The sequence below is a fragment of the Sinocyclocheilus rhinocerous genome, unplaced genomic scaffold (assembly GCF_001515625.1).
Source record: "Sinocyclocheilus rhinocerous isolate Xijiao unplaced genomic scaffold, SAMN03320098_v1.1 scaffold2487, whole genome shotgun sequence".
Taxonomy (NCBI): domain Eukaryota; kingdom Metazoa; phylum Chordata; class Actinopteri; order Cypriniformes; family Cyprinidae; genus Sinocyclocheilus; species Sinocyclocheilus rhinocerous.
The window spans coordinates 17,959-23,157 of record NW_015641435.1 but is presented as its reverse complement, the minus strand read 5'-3'; positions in this window follow the sequence as shown (position 1 = coordinate 23,157).

The window sequence follows — 5,199 nt, the reverse complement described above, 5'->3', positions numbered from 1 at the left end:
GATGCCATCAGCAAAACAGCATTGTCATGACGTAATTTTACTGCAACTTCATAGTTCAGACTTCAAATTGCATCCTTTGAATGCAAGCCATTGAGATTAATGGAAAGGTTAATTGACTTTTTTCTCTGGGTATTATAAACCTTTTTGTGTTTATGCTTAAAGAAATTGCCAATGGGGTAAGAAAAATAAACTTTATTAAAGACATATTCTCTAAAAATAATTGATACATTTATCTTGTTTTAAGCACGTTTTGATATTTAATAGATACTGATAAAGAAAATGTTTTTGCTGTCTTTAATACTACAAGGTGTGAGAAGAGAAAGGAACAGCTGAAGGACTTGCATAATGGCTGTGTATTAGTACTTATAAAGCACATTTTAATGTCTTATTCTGCACATATTTTAGATCCCCATACCTAAACTTAACAACTACTTTACTAACTATTAATAAGCAGCAAATTAAGAGTTCATTGAGGCAACATTCGTAGTTAATATTTAGTTAAAATTGTAAGAATTGGTCCCCAAACTAAAGTGTGACTAAAAAGAGTGACAAAAACTAAAAAGAGGATTTTTAACATTCTTGAGCTGTTGGTCAGTAATTACAAAAACTGAGGAAGCACATTTAAAATGCAATCCATATCCTCATCCCTTTAGGAGCAGTCTATAAACCAATGACACACATCAGTTTAAAAGGATGTTTCTACCAAAAATGTAAATTTTGTCATCATTTTCTCAACCTCATTTCATTCTAAACATGTATGAATTTGTGGTTTATTTTTCTGTGAATCTGAGTAATGCGTTGTGTCATCATGTTCATGATCAGATGTAGGCCTACCACTAATGCCATCATTTGCATATATTTTTAGTTTGAAGAAGATGCAATGGAATATGTCTTGAATAAATGGTGCCAGTTCATGTTTAAAGCAACAGAGTAGATGAATTATGTGCATCTAAAATGGATACCTCAAAACACCTCAAATCTTGATGTTGGCTCAACTTTGATTGTTGAACGGGAAAAATGAAACGACTTAATCAGAATCAGAATCAAAATCAGAAGAGCTTTATTACCAAGTATGTTTACACACACAAGAAATTGCCAATGGGGTAAGAAAAATAAACTTTATTACATACATATTCTCTAAAAATAATTGATACATTTATCTTGTTTTAAGCACGTTTTGATATTTAATAGATACTGATAAAGAAAATGTTTTTGCTGTCTTTAATACTACAAGGTGTGAGAAGAGAAAGGAACAGCTGAAGGAAAGAGTGAGAGCAGAGGGAGGGTGAAATATTTCAGATAGAGTTCTGTGTGAGTTCTGTAGGGGAAAGGTGTGTTTGGAGAACAGACAGAGGGGAGCTTTTAATATAAATATGTCAGATAACTATGTTAGTTGTGATGGACGATGTATAAATATGAAAGATTAAACATACTTTATCAGTAGAAGTCTTTATCAAATGTAGAACCTACCCTGAAAGCAGTGACAAGGCCACATAATGGTTAGGGTGGCACTGGCCCACCCAGATGACGTGTCAACCCCATCGAAGCTGGCATGAATGTAGGCTATATGTGGAGAAAAAACAAAGCTGTAAAATTAACAGTTGTTGTGCATATAAAATTTTACAAGTGTATTTTTGCAATATTTTTGTGACAGTTTTCGCTTGGATCTAGAGAGTCTTGACTGCTATTATGCAGCATGTGGCACAGTTGCTGATTCGTGCAGATAATTTGTCTACATTGTTCGGATTTGTCTCTCATTTAGAGTGATATGGCTCGTTTCCACTGAGCGGTACGGTTTGGTACAGTACAGTACGGTAAGCAATTATTTCCGTTTCCACTGTCAGAAGTTGTGAATGGTACCAATATAGCGAACCGTACCGTACCACTTTTTTGGTACCCTTACGTTGGGGTACCTAGCACAGCAAAGGGTACCAAAAGGGTGGAGCTAAACTCACTGCAGAACGTTGATTGGTTGACTAGAATCATCACTTTTGCGTGATACAAGGGGATAAAGCGTCCTTCCCTCGTTCCGCTTTGCGGGCCATGAGTGTTGGGCTTATTTACATCAGAGTGCGCAAACACAAAAAAATATAACCGTGTATTTTATAATTTTATATTTTCACACAGACAATAGCCATTTCTCAATATGCGTTCTTGTCTGTTCTTGTGGATTAGTGAAACGTCATTGCCCAAAACCCCGCGTAATTTTCTAAATATTACTGTTATTGTGTCATGAAATGTAGTTCCCTATCGATACTTCACTCGTACTGCATCGCTAGACGCTTATGGGAAAAACTCCTTTTTCTCCGAGGACTGAAGATTTATTCAATCACGCCGTGTAACTGCATGGCCATTGGTTTGTGCAGTGTTTATAAAACGAACCAATGGCTCGGAAGCGGTGCTGCACGAGCCTATGGCGGTGAAGTCCGCCAGAGCCTGCCAGAATGGGCGGGGCCATCTGGCTATATAAGCGGGCATTTCGCCATAGGATCTCAGATCAATTCTCCTTCAGCGACGACGATCTTCCTTCGCTGACCTTCAGGACTTGAAGACACTCGCCGTAGAAACGCCTCGCTGCGGATAGAAGCTGCCATCTCTTCTGCGCCCTCTCATCGCTCCGCCTGCTCTTCGAACTGCTCAGCGACCAGCGCAGACGCCAGCTCGTCCCCTGCTGCCATCCGGCGAGCCTAAAAAAAGCAAATTTCTCACTAAAAGAGCACCGGCGTTGTTTCAAATGGCGCGCGAGCCTATGGCGGTGAAGTCCGCCAGACCCTGCCAGAATGGGCGGGGCCATCTGGCTATATAAGCGGGCATTTCGCCATAGGATCTCAGATCAATTCTCCTTCAGCGACGACGATCTTCCTTCGCTGACCTTCAGGACTTGAAGACACTCGCCGTAGAAACGCCTCGCTGCGGATAGAAGCTGCCATCTCTTCTGCGCCCTCTCATCGCTCCGCCTGCTCTTCGAACTGCTCAGCGACCAGCGCAGACGCCAGCTCGTCCCCTGCTGCCATCCGGCGAGCCTAAAAAAAGCAAATTTCTCACTAAAAGAACACCGGCGTTGTTTCAAATGCCGCGCCGTTATTGCACGTCGTGCAGTATTGTACGATGGTGACAGCCACCCAGAGTGCGTTTCCTGCTTGGGCAAGCCCCACGCGGAAGCCGCTCTGACCGAGATGGATTGTTCACACTGTGTGAACATGAGTCTCGCCACTCTGCGCACTCGGATCGCTTTCTTTTTAGAGTGCGAATCCTCCCTTCGCGCCCTCCCATTTTCTTTCTCCCAGGCATCTGTGAGGAAAAAACAGCAGGGCAAAGGGACTAAGCGCTCGGCCACGACCGAGCTTGCGCCGGCCCAGATCCCGCGCCTCGCCCCCGCCAAGCAGAGAGGATTCTCCCGTTCTCTTCCAGCATGCAGACCAGCGTCCCTTGGCTGATGCGAGCGACATGGTCTCGTTCGGTCCCGTAGAGAACGAGCTATTAGATGACAGCATGTCTCTAATAGCATCAGATGCGGAGGAGATGTCGGGCTCTATTGCTGACCCCGCCCCTTCATCGTCTGCCGAGCCCAGGCCCACTCGTAGCCGTCTGGACGAATGGTTCCTGCCGGGGCGCTGCCAGGCCCCTCGTCAGCGAGACTCTCCGTTTTTCCCGGAGGTCCATGATGAGCTTACGAAGTCGTGGCGTGCTCCTTACTCGGCCCGCCTTCGCTCTAACTCTTCTTCTGCTCTCTCCTCAGTGGACGGTGCTGAAGAAAAGGGTTACGAGAGGATGCCTCATCTCGACGAGGCAGTGGCTGCGCACCTTTGCCCGTCCACTGCCATTGGATGGAAAGCGAAGGTCGCTTTCTGGTATTATTACACTCTCTCCAAACGTTCCGCTGCTCACAAAATAGTGGAGAGAGTGGGTTAAGCAGTAGCACCAATCTACGAGAGCGATTTTGAACGTAAGAAAGCTGATTGGTCAATAATATGTTGAGGACCAAAACATAATCAACAAATCATGCTCCAAATACATCTACATAAACCCGCAATCGCTCTGTCTCATATGCACGCTGGATGAGTCAGGACCTGATGCCGCAGCTTTCAGGGAGCTGCGCAGCGCTACAGACCTGGCTCTAAGGGCTACCAAGGCCACAGCGCAGGCCATAGGGATGTCAATGGCCAATCTAGTGGTGCTGGAGCACCAATTATGGCTAAACCTCACCGAGATTAAGGAGGCTTACAAGGTTCCCTTCCTCGACTCCCTGGTCTCCCCCACAGGGCTGTTTGGACCTGCTGTCGAGGGATTTGCAGAGTGATTCACCGCGGCTCAGAAGTCGTCCCAGGCCACTTCTTGCTGAAACGCTCCAGCTCTGCAATGCGCTCAGCCTGCTCAAAAGCCTGATCCCTGACAGCGCTCCCGCTTGGCCAGACGCTATCCCTTTCCAAAGCGCCAAGGACCCCGGCCCAAGCTGAACTTGGACCCTGCGCCCCCGGCATCGTCCTGATCCGCTGGAAAGGAAAAGGAAGGGGCAAAGTCTCACAAGCACCGAACCACCCTCGAAAAAAGAATTTGCTGGCAAAAGGAGCCATAGAAACAGTTCCACCAGCTCAGAGCGAGTCAGGCTTCTACAGTCGTTACTTCCTCATCCCCAAAAAGGATGGTGGCCTGCGGCCAATCCTCGATCTCAGACGCCTGAACCGTGCCCTCATGAAACGGACGTTCAGAATGACTACACTGAAGCAGATCCTCTCGCAAATCCGCCCAGGGGACTGGTTATTTTCACTGGATCTGAAAGATACTTACTTTCACATCCAGATAGCCCTCCATCACAGACAATTCTTGAGATTCGCCTTCGAGGGAGTGGCTTATCAATACACGGTCCTGCCCTTCGGGCTGTCTCTGCACATCCAGATAGCCCTCCGTCACAGACAATTCGTGAGATTCGCCTTCGAGGGAGTGGCTTATCAATACACGGTCCTGCCCTTCGGGCTGTCTCTGGCTCCCCGCACTTTTGCGAAGTGCATGGACGCGGCCCTTTCCCCTCTGAGACAGATGGGAATCCATATCCTGAATTACCTCGACGACTGGCTCGTTTTAGCACAGTCGGATGCAGAGCCTATTGCCCACAGGTCCCTCCTCCTCAGCCACTTAGAGCAACTGGGACTCAGGATCAATTTTGCCAAGAGCTCTCTGTCCCCCAGTCAGCGAACTTCA